Below are 12351 nucleotides of genomic sequence, written 5' to 3'. Positions count from 1 at the left end.
GTGGCTCTGGGCAGCGTAGCTCTCTCTCTGGTGGCGCTGGGAAGCGTAGCTCTCTCTTTGGTGGCACTGGGAGCATAGCTCTCTCTCTGGTGGCACTGGGCAGCGTAGCTCTCTCTCTGGTGGCGCTGGGAAGCGTAGCTCTCTCTCTGGTGGCACTGGGGAGCATAGCTCTCTCTCTGGTGGCGCTGGGCAGCGTAGCTCTCTCTCTGGTGGCGCTGGGCAGCGTAGCTCTCTCTCTGGTGGCACTGGGCAGCGTGGCTCTCTCTCTCTGGTGGCACTGGGAGCATAGCTCTCTCTCTGGGGGTGCTGGGCAGCGTAGCTCTCTCTCTGGTGGCGCTGGGCAGCGTAGCTTTCTCTCTGGTGGCCCTGGGCAGCATAGCTCTCTCTCTGGTGGCGCTGGGCAGAGTTGCTCTCTCTGGTGGCTCTGGGCAGCGTGGCTCTCTCTCTGGTGGCACTGGGCAGCGTGGCTCTCTCTCTGGTGGCTCTGGGCAGCGTGGCTCTCTCTCTGGTGGCTCTGGGCAGCGTGGCTCTCTCTCTGGTGGCGCTGGGCAGCGTGGCTCTCTCTCTGGTGGCGCTGGGCAGCGTGGCTCTCTCTCTGGTGGCGCTGGGCAGCGTGGCTCTCTCTCTGGTGGCGCTGGGCAGCGTGGCTCTCTCTCTGGTGGCGCTGGGCAGCGTGGCTCTCTCTCTGGTGGCGCTGGGCAGCGTGGCACTCTCTCTGGTGGCGCTGGGCAGCGTGTCTCTCTCTCTGGCTTCCACCCAGCACACACCTCTTTCTTTGTCCTGTTACACGCCAATCTTCATGTCCCATGATGCTCTCCTCTCCTAGTCTCCTTTGATTGGCCCTCAGTTATGGCCAATGGGGAAGGAACGGGAGTGGGCAGGAAGCTGGGCGGGGAACCTGGTGAGAGCCGCCGTCTCTTCTCCCTGACAGGAGAAATGGGGGGTGAGCGGGCGGAAACCTCTGACAGCCTGCAGCTCGCCTTTCTCCAGACACAGCGGCCGCTGAGCAGGGAAAAGACCCCGCAGTCACACTACACTGATGGAGGGGTTTGACAGCACCTTGATGGTGTCACCCAGCTGGCTGCCTGCACCCCCATAGCGACGCCACTGTGCTGAATGTGCCGATCCCTGATTCCGAAGGGGGGGCACTTGACCCCCCCTTGCCCCCACCTGCAGACGCCTATGGCCACAATGTATAGACCATGAATTGTGGCACTACGCTTTATAAAAAAAAAAAAAAAAAAGGATCATGCACATTTTTAAATCTGTTTTGATGCGTTGGCATCATTCGTTTTAACCCATGGCAAAACGCATGACTGCTACCCACGTTTGGGGTGCTATTAGGAAATGATGGCACTGCAAGTGCTTCACATGCTTTAGCATGTCTCTCAAGCGTTTGTAGAAACGCGCCCAGATGTCAAAGGGGCCTTAAAGGGGTTGTAAAGGTAAAAAAATAAAAAATCCTAAATATCTTCCTTTACCTTAGTGCAGTCCTCCTTCACTTACCTCATTCTTCCATTTTGCTTTTAAATGTCCTTATTTCTTCTGAGAAATCCTCACTTCCTGTTCTTCTGTCTGTAACTCCACACAGTAATGCAAGGCTTTCTCCCTGGTGTGGAGTATTGTGCTCACCCCCCTCCCTTGAGGGGGCGATCAGGAGTGTCAGGACGCCCACTAACACACAGCTCCTTTCTCTATCTGCAACGTAGAGAGCGTCCTGACTCTCCTGTAGTCCAAAGGAGGGGGCGAGCACGACACTCCACACCAGGGAGAAAGCCTTGCATTACGGTGTGGAGTTACAGACAGAAGAACAGGAAGTGAGGATTTCCCGGATGTCTTATCCTCGGAAATACGGGGGGTGCGTTCCTTAAGACTGACGGCCGTCTCAGCCAATCCCCGATTCTGGTTATCGGTAACCTGATTGGCTGAAGCGTCACCAAGGTGGGAGAAGACATCGAGGGATGTGGAAGGAGTAAGGTAAGTGCATTTTACAGGGCGCATAGGCGACAATGGGCACGGAGGCGACAAAGGGCACAGAGGCATCAATGGGCACAGTGGCGAAAAAGGGCACAGTGGTAACAATTAAAGGGCACAGTGACATGCACAGTGGCAAAAATGGGTACAGTGGTGACAATGGGCACAGTGGCATCAATGGGCACAGTGGTGACAATGGGCACAGTGACAACAATTAAAGGGCACAGTGACATGCACAGTGGCGACAATTAAAGGGCACAGTGGTGACAATTGGCACAGTGGCAACACAGTGGCTGCGTTTTATGGCATGGCACAGTGGTGACAATTGATGGCACAGTGGCTGTGTTTGATGGCATGGTACAGTGACTGCAATTGATGGCATGGCACAGTGGCTGCGTTTGATGGCATGGCACAGTGACTGCGTTTGATGGCATGGCACAGTGGTGCGAATTGATGCCTCAGTGGCTGCGTTTGATGGCATGGCACAGTGGTGACAATTGAGGGACACAGTGGCTGCGTTTGATTGCATGGCACAGTGGTGACAATTGATGGCACAGTGGCTGCATTTGATGGCATGGCACAGTGACTGCATTTGATGGCATGGCACAGTGGTGACAATTGATGGCACAGTGGCTGTGTTTGATGGCATGGCACAGTGGCTGCATTTGATGGGCACAGTGAGGCTGCAATTTTTTATTTTTTTTCGTTTGCGGCCCCCCAAAAATTTTGAGCACCAGCTGCCACTGTTTAAAAGCAAAATGGAAGGATGAGGTAAGTGAAGGAGGACTGCACTAAGGTAAAGGAAGATATTTAGGGAAAATAAATGTTTTCCTTTACAACCCCTTTAGGTAGAAAAGGTCACTTTTAAAACAAAGTGAGTCAAGTAACAATGGTACACTCTGTATCCATTTATACCATTCCTATAGACGCCATCCATCACATTGTATCGTTTGGATGCCATCTGTTACACAGTATCGCTTGGCTTCATTTGCATGCCATCCGTTACATTTTATCATGGCGTTTGCACCACTAGGGGGAGCTGTGGCTCCAGGCTGAGCTCCATGGAGAGGACCCGTATCATTGGCTTCTCCTGGGGGCGCTTCCAGCCACCTGCAGCCTCCCAGCCACAATCTGCGCTGCTGATTTCCAACCATCTGACCCAACAATTCTCCTTCCTGGCATCCCTCCCTAGAGGCTTTTTTAGCCTGAGGCCCGGCGTAGCCGCAGGGTTCGCAGACAGCGATCTCCGGATTGATGGTGACAGTACGCTGAGGCAGCGGTAATACTGCCTCTAACAGTTTAGTACTTAAAATGAATAAGGGATTCAACGGCCTGTAAGTGTGCTGCACCGCCCTTTACCACTCAGCGCTGCACCGCCCTTTACCACTCAGTGCTGCACCGCCCTTTACCACTCAGTGCTGCACCGCCCTTTACCACTCAGCGCTGCACCGCCCTTTACCGCTCAGCGCTGCACCGCCCTTTACCACTCAGCGCTGCACTGCCCTTTACCACTCAGTGCTGCACCGCCCTTTACCACTCAGTGCTGCACCGCCCTTTACCACTCAGTGCTGCACCGCCCTTTACCACTCAGTGCTGCACCGCCCTTTACCACTCAGTGCTGCACCGCCCTTTACCACTCAGTGCTGCACCGCCCTTTACCACTCAGTGCTGCACCGCCCTTTACCACTCAGTGCTGCACCGCCCTTTACCACTCAGTGCTGCACCGCCCTTTGCCACTCAGTGCTGCACCGCCCTTTGCCACTCAGTGCTGCACCGCCCTTTGCAACTCAGTGCTGCACCGCCCTTTACCACTCAGTGCTGCACCGCCCTTTACCACTCAGTGCTGCACCGCCCTTAACCACTCAGTGCTGCACCGCCCTTAACCACTCAGTGCTACAAGAACCCGAAAAATGGGCGAGGCAGCGAAATACAGAGTTGAAAGACACGTGTGAGAAGAACGTTTCTGCCTGCGTAAAGACTAATTCTGTATAGTCACGAGGGTGTTAAGGGGTCAAGGTCAGTCGTTCCTGGCTTATCTTCTGAAAATGTGAGTCGCCTGGCTGTTTTGTCCCTAACTTGGAGCTAGTATGCAAATCAGGAAAGCCAGAATGAACTCCTTATTAACCGGCGATCCTGCAGCTTCGGCTCTCCTGTGTCAGTGAGCGGCGGCTGCAGGGGAGAGGAGGAAGTACCGACAATGGTATGGGCATGAAATTCCCAGCCATTGTCAAGCGCTCCCTCATCTCCCCTGCCACCGTCAGGGCCGCAATCAGGAATTATGGGGCCCCTTGCACAGCTTCAGGCATGGCCCTCCTGGACCAGAGAACTGGGGGGGGGGGGGGGGGGGGTGCTGACGCCTGAAATTGAGAAGCAGGGGGGGAGGGGGCTGCCGCAAATTGAGAGGCGGGGGGGCCTTTACAAAAAAAAGAAGAAATATATATATAAAAAAAAGGGGATAGCCATCCGGGGCCCTGGGGACCTCTGGGCCCTTTAATAATAAAAAAAATATATATATATACACACACACAAACTATTAATTTTTTTTTTATAAAAAGAAATTACAAAAAAAGGGGGGTTGTCATCCGTGACCTCTGGGCCCTTTAAAAAAAATAAAGAAACCTCTGGGCCCTTTAATAAAAAATAAATAAAAATATATGTATAAAAAAAAAAAAAAAAACATTTATAAAAAAATAAATAAAAAAAAATAGGGTTGCCATCCAGGGCCCTTTAATAAAAAAAAAAAAAAAAATATATATATATATATATATATAAACAAAAATAAAAAAATAAACATTTATAAAAAAAAAAAGGGGGGTTTGCCACATGGGGCCCTGGGGAACTCTGAGCCCTTTAATAAATATATATATATATATATAAAAAAGAAGTAAAAAAAAATGTAATGTTTTTATTAAAAAAAGGGGGTTTGCCATCCGGGCCCTGGGGACCTCTGGGCTCTTTATTAATAATAATAATTATATATATATATATATATATATATATAAAAATATAAAAATATATATATATAAAAAAAATATAATAATTATATATATATATATATAAAAAAAAGGGGGGGTTGCCATCTGGGGCCCTGTGGGCCTCCGGGCCCCTGGGAACCTCCTGACCTCTTTAAAAAATAAAAATGAAAGGAGACATAGTTAGTATTAGGCTGGAACTCTACTTTAGAGTTCAATTTCGGCATAAAAGTTGGTGGGTGATAGTGTTGAGCAGAATATGCCATATTCGATTTCGCGATATATCTCGAATATATATTCGAATATTCGAGATATATTCGCTAAATTCGAATATTCGTGATATTTTATCGAAATTAAATTATTGCGATTTTTCGCTATTGCGAATGCGAAAATAATTGCGATTTTTTGATAACTGCGGTAGGAGCGCTCTGATTGGCTCAGAATATTCGTGATATTTTATCGAAATATCGCAACATGCGAATGCGATATTTATTGCGCAATTTCGAGAAATGCTGGAGGAGCGCTCTGATTGGCTCAGAATATTCGTGATATTTTATCGAAATATCGCAACATGCGAATGCGATATTTATTGCGCAATTTCGACAAATGCTGTAGGAGCACTCTGATTGGCTCAGAATATTCGTGATATTTTACAATACAAAATAATTGCGAATATTCGGCAAATGCGGAAGGAGCACTCTGATTGGCTCAGAATATTCTTGATATTTTACAATACAAAATAATTGCGAATATTCGGCAAATGCGGAAGGAGCACTCTGATTGGCTCAGAATATTCGTGATATTTTACAATAGAAAATAAAAAGTGTTTTGCATTGGTGGTGATTCTTTACTCTATCCATCTGTCACAGCCGTTTGTCAATCAAACACCTTGAAGATTGAACACGTTCATGCTGCATGCTTTGGACTTTTTTTCACTTCACATATCAAAGACATTTTTATGAAAGATTATTTTTCTATTATTGGGACTATATTTCTTTATATATTTGTTTCACTGTGTATTTCACAAGTTATTTGCGCTTGCTTATTTTATAATTTGCCCACATGTCTTGTCACTAGACATATTTTTTATTCTTGTAGAGCGACTCCATTTTCTGTCTTGTATTAATTTATGTTGTATAACATTTTTGAGTTGCTGCTGTATTCTCCCCTTTTTTAAGGTATGCGCAATTTTTTCCTTCTTACAAAAAATAATAATATCAAACATACAAATATTCATAACATACACATACACAAAGCCCCCCCTTTTGCATCAGAGACAATCAGAGTTCTCCTACCACAGTTATCGAAAATTCGCAATCATTTTCGCATTCGCAATAGCGAAAAATCGCATATTTTTTTTTTTCAATTTGGCCACATAAAAGGATCGCCTCAGCTTAGCTACTCGGCCCAGGGTCTCTAATCATACCAGCAATGCTTTTAGACGTCGATAGGATGTGATCTGTTTTAAAAATCAAATTGAAAAAATGCGAATATTCGGAATTGCGAATATTCACCGCGAAATTCGAAATATAGCGCGATTTCTCGAATATGCTATATTCGAGTCGAATATTCGCAATGCGAATATTCGTGAGCAACACTAGTGGGTGATGGCAAGTAAGGGTCCATTTTATGGGCTGGGTTAAACTTAAGGTTTAAGTAAAGATGGGGTGGTGTGTAAGGGCAGGACTGCTATTAGAAATCACAGGGCATCGTGCAGCCTACCCGGCAGGCCCCCCCCAATATATCAAGACCATATTTTCACAAAAAATACACTAAAATCATTATTAGCGGACACAAACATAACAGAGAACCTGTGTGAATTAGACCTTTTTATTTGTTTTTTACATTTAAAAAAAATAAATAAATAATATATATATATATATATATATATATATATATATATATATATATATATATATATACACACACAGGGCTAGATCCAAGTAGCCCGCCGTAACTTTGTGCGGGCGTAGCATATGTTATTTACGCTATGCCGCCGCAACTTACACGGGCAAGTGCTGTATTCACAAAGCACTTGCTCCGTAAGTTGCGGCGGCGTAGCGTAAATGGGGCCGGCGTAAGCGCGCCTAATTCAAATGAGTATGAGGGGGGCGTGTTTTATGTAAATGGGTGGTGACCCGACGTGATTGACGTTTTTCCCGAACGGCGCATGCGCCGTCCGTGGAATTTCCCAGTGTGCATTGCTCCAAAGTACGCCGCAAGGACGTCATTGGTTTCGACGTGAGCATAAATTACGTCCAGCCCTATTCGCGAACGACTAACGCAAACGACGTAAAAAATTCTAAATTCAACGCAGGAACAACGTCCATACTTAACATTGCGTACGCCTCATAATAGCAGGAGCAACCTTACGCCGAAAAAGCCTAACGTAAACGACCTAAAAAAATAGCACCGGGCGTACGTAAATTTGTGAATCGGCGTATCTAGGTCATTTGCATATTCTACGCCGAAAACGACGAAAGCGCCACCTGGCGGCCAGCGTAAATATGCACCCTAAGATACGACGACGTAAGAGACTTACGCCAGTCGGATCTTAGGGTAATGTCGGCGTATCTTGCTTTCTGAATACAGAAAGAAGATACGCCGGCGCAGCTTTGAATTTACGCGGCGTATCTATAGATACGCCGGTGTAATTAAATGCTGAATCTAGCCCACAGTATATATTCACAGTGACAGGGGGGGGGGGGGGGAATCAAAGCAGGCAGAACAGGGAGGGGAATCGAAGCAGGCAGAACAGGGAGGGGAATCGAAGCAGGCAGAACAGGGAGGGGAATCGGTATCAGGGTCAGAGAAGCAATTACAGGAATGATGCCCTGTGTCTCTCCCTGCAGCAGCTGAAAGCCGGAAAGAGGGGGGAAAAATTGGGGGGGGGGGAAATAATTGTGCAAAAAAACAAGTAGCATAACATAAGGAGTCCTCACTCACCTCTTTTATTATTTCACTTATTCTCCTCTGTATTTTTCTAATCATTCCCAAATCACTGCATGAAGTGGAGGGCGAGCCGCGCAGCCATTACTTTGACAGGCTGTCACTGAAACCGGCCCACTGAGCCATCGGCCCACCGGGAAACTCCCTGTAGTCCCAATGGCCAGTACATGCCTGGCCACGATATTACAACAAAAGCAGCTCGGAATGTATACTGACCGCCAGCACTGCAGAGTTCCCCTTTATATCCAACGGATTAACCCTTAGTAGGCCGGGTAGACAGCTGGCATCCAGCCTTGGAATTTTCCATAGTACGCATCTGCTGCTCGCTCTTGCCATGATAATCAGCTGTCAGTCTTCTCCTCGTTAGTTTACAACGCTACACTGTTTAATTAGATCCCATTAATGTTTCCATTATAAATTCATTTTCACAATCCTGTTTTGATTTTTTACCTAGCGCTTTGCAATCTCCCCTCCTGCTCCACAGGGGATAAAAGGCTAAAAGAAGGGGGTCACTGAAGTTAATTAAGTACAGACATTTATAATAACGTACAGCGGACCGAGCAGTCTTCTGTTTGCCTCATGTCGGCTCTGACACAGAAAGGCAAATGATTGTTCTGTTGTTCTGAGCCATGCTGGTGCTCAGTGGCGGCTGGTGCTCAAATTTTTTTTTGGGGGGGGGGGGGGGGGGGGCGCAAACGAAAAAAAAAAAGATAAGAAAAAAAGTGCAGCTTCACTGTGCCCATCAAATGCAGCCACTGTGCCATCAATTGTCACCACTGTGCCATGCCATCAAATGCAGCCACTGTGCCATGCCATCAGAGGCAGTCACTATGCCATCAATTCGCACTACTGTGCCATGCCATCAAACGCAGTCACTGTGCCATGCCATCAGACGCAGTCACTGTGCCATCAATTGTCACCACTGTGCCATCAAACTCAGCCACTGTGCCCCTCAATTGTCGCCACTGTGCCAATTGTCACCACTGTGCCCTTTAATTGTCGCCACTGTGCCCATTGTTGCCACTGTGCATGTCACTGTGCACTTTAATTGTTGCCACTGTGCCCATTGTCACCACTGTGCCCTTTGTCACCACTGTACCCATTGTCGCCTCTGTGCCCATTTTTGCCCTGTAAAATACAACTCCTCCCACGTCCCTCAATGTCTTCTCCCACCCTCGATGACGCTTCAGCCAATCAGGTTACCGATAACCAGAATCGGTGAACCTGATTGGCTGAGACGGCCGTCAGTCTTATCCAAGGAACGCACCCCCCTTACGTCCCGAGGATAAGCATCCGGGAGACTAGGGCTGTACTCGGAAAGCCTATCAGAGCTGCACAGCCAACCAGCTGCCATTATTCAGGTGGTCGGCGCTCACCGTCCGGCCATCTGAATAGTTACGGAATAGTTGCAATGCATGAATCTGTGTTATTCATTGGCGGTGTGAGAGCCAGAGGGGGCGGGTGAGAGATGATGGGAGTGAGATGATGCAGGCAGGGCCCCCATCACAAATTTTGGGGCCCCTTACACAGCTTCAGGTATGGGCCCCCTGGAGCAGAGAACCTGGGGGGGGGGGGGGGCTGCCGCGGGCTACAGGAAGGGTTAGTGTTAGGGTTAAATAGATATTTAGTTTTACAGGAGGGGCTAATGTAAAGGTTAGCGATCTGGTTGCAGGGAGCGTTTACAGAAAGGGTAAGTGTGAGGGCTAAAGGGAGGTTGATGTTAGGATTACAGGAAAGGTCAGTGTTGGGGTTACAGGAAAGGCTAATATTGGGGTTACAGGGAGGGTCAGTGTTCAGGTTACAGGAAAGGTTAGTATTGGGTTTTAATATTGATGTTACGGGAAGGGTTAGTGTTGGGGTTTCAGGAAAGGGTAGTATTGGGGTTACAGGGAGGGTCAGTGTTGGGGTTACAGGAAAGGTTAGTTTTGGGGTTTTAATATTGGGGTTACATTAAGGGCTAGTGTTGGGGTTACAGGGAGGATCAGGGGTTACAGGGATGCTCAGAGTTGGTGTTACAGGGAGGATCAGTGTCGGGGATACAGGAAGGGTCAATATTGGTGTTACAGGGAGGGTCAGTGTTGGTGTTGCAGGAAAGGTTAGTATTGGGGTTTTAATATTGGGGATACAGGAAGGGTCAGTGTTGGGGTTACAGGGAAGGTTGGTGTTGGGGTTACAGGAAAAGATGATATTGGGGTTATAAGGAGGGTTAATGTTGGGGTGACAGAAAGGTTCAGTGTTGGAGTTAGCTATGCTCCAATAGCTTCCAGTGCCCACCTCCCTCCAATTAAATTCCCAGAACACCAATCTACCCTCCAGATCAATAATAAACGGTCCCTTTTGCTCTTGTAAACTAGAAAACAAACCAAAGTGTCTATTAAGAGCTCCATTCTTCCATCGTTATTCCTGTCATTGCCATCTGTCGTCTCCATCGTTATCTCCGCCAGTATCTGTTCTGTCATTATCTGGGTCTCTCCGCCTGTGAGTAAACCTAGACCCATCCCATAGCTCCCCCAATTACTGTCCCACATCACTCTCCCCTAACACAGGGGGGCCCCCAGGCTCCATTCCCCCCCCACCTGTGGGGCATTGTCTAATTAATCCCACCGCTTATTCCAGAGAAGAGGCGCTTGAGATGAACTGGCAGTTCTGCCGTTGTGTGAATATGCAGGATGCCGCCAGCAGAAACCTTGGGAGAGACCGGCGGGTGGCGATACATATTCACGAGGCGTCGGGGAGATGATGGCTTATCAGTGTCTGAATGGGAAGGTTAAAGATACTTTGGGGTATACAGTCTGTCATTTATGTCCTTTGCTCCATTTTTCTGTTTGCGGTAATTCGTATTCCGCGTGCCGCTGATGTATATATCTGACTTTGGGCAGCTGTTGTGTCTTCATTGTGGCGGAATGCCGCGGTGGATGTTTATCGCGGAGGGGCCTCATACAGAATCGGGAGCCAATTGAACGCCTAACATTGCTGTTCCACAATGTGTCACAATGCAACAAGAGTAGGGAGAAGCTGCACACGGAATGCCAAACATTGGATCAATAAGGTTCCTTCACATCTGGGGGGTAGCAAAAATGCCGCGTTTCTGCAAATGTGTGATAAACGTGTAAAAAAACGTTTTTTAAAAAAAGGGATGTGCTTGGGGTGCCATCATTTCTTAATGGCACCCCAAACTTGGTTAGCAGTCGCGTGTTTTATATGTGCGTTTTCCACGCCACAAAACATGCACGAAAACATCCATTGCCAAAAGCGGTTGGCTCAGTGCCACGATTTAGTGCATAAGCTTCTTTAGCGTGTTTTCTGGAGTGGAGGGAGGCCCATTCAAAATTAATGGCGCTGCTCTAAAAACAATCAAAAAAAGCTATAAAACGTGACGCTTAGGCCCCGTACACACGACCAAACATGTTTGCTGAAACTGGTTCGCGGACCAGTTTCAGCAGACATGTTCGGTCGTCTGTACAGCCGAGCGGACAGGATTCCAGAGTACATTTGCCCGCCAGACCGTTTTCGAGCGGGCAAATGTTTCTAAACTTGCTTAGAAACATGCCCGCTGGAATCCTGTCCGTCGGACATGTTCGGTCGTCTGTACAGACTTACCGTACATGTCCGAGAGGCCGCCATCCCTCGCATGCGTCGAATGACTTTGACGAATACGTGGAAGCATTGAACTGCCAGGGCCGCGCATGTCGCCGCGGCCTCGCCCCCGCGTATCGTGTACGCGCGGATTTCTGTATGATGGTGTGTACAGCCATCATACAGAAATCTCCGGGCGGGCATGTACGCTGAAAACGGTCCGGCGGACCGTTTTCATCGTACATGTTTGCCCGTCTGTACGAGGCCTTAGAATGAGACCGGGCCTAGATACAAAACAGAGCTCAATATGAAATGATATCAACCCGATTGGGAACTTTGCAAGTAATAGAAGTAACTGGGCCCCTAATTTCAAAATAGTGAAATCAATGACTTTCAATGACTTTGAACTGTATTGCCGGGACCTGACAATTCATTATAGCCGCAAGTAGTTTTTAATGACTTTTTTTCCTTTAGAAATTACATTTTGTGCAGGGACAGTTATAAACACTGGAAACATGCGCTACTTTACAGGCATACTATATACACACCCCAGGTACGAAATTTAAAGGAATATTTCACTTTTATTGTTTCACTTTAAGCATTATTAAAAAAATCACTGCTCCCGAAAAAACTGCAGTTTTTTTAAAAAAAATTTGCATTGATACATGTCCCCTGGGGCAGGACCCGGGTCCCCAAACACTTTTTATGACAATAACTTGCATATCAACCTTCAAAAAAATAGCACTTTTGATTTTTCATGTTTGTGTCCCGTAGACTTTAACGGTGTTCGCGTGTTCAAACAAATTTTTGGCCTGTTCGCATGTTCTGGATGCGAACCGAACTGGGGGGGGGCCATCCCTATGGAGCAGTAAGGTGGAGC

General features: G+C 47.5%; 1 protein-coding gene across 1 annotated transcript in view; it reads right to left on the bottom strand.

Moving 5' to 3' along the window:
* Positions 1-12351, bottom strand: part of PDE2A (phosphodiesterase 2A) — a 394708-nt gene that overhangs the window by 67126 nt on the left and 315231 nt on the right. The window lies entirely within an intron of this gene.

Source organism: Rana temporaria, chromosome 2 (genome assembly GCF_905171775.1).
Source record: "Rana temporaria chromosome 2, aRanTem1.1, whole genome shotgun sequence".
NCBI classification, from domain to species: Eukaryota; Metazoa; Chordata; class Amphibia; order Anura; family Ranidae; genus Rana; species Rana temporaria.
Note: the sequence above shows the minus strand (reverse complement) of the source record. Positions and strands in the feature narration are given on the sequence as shown.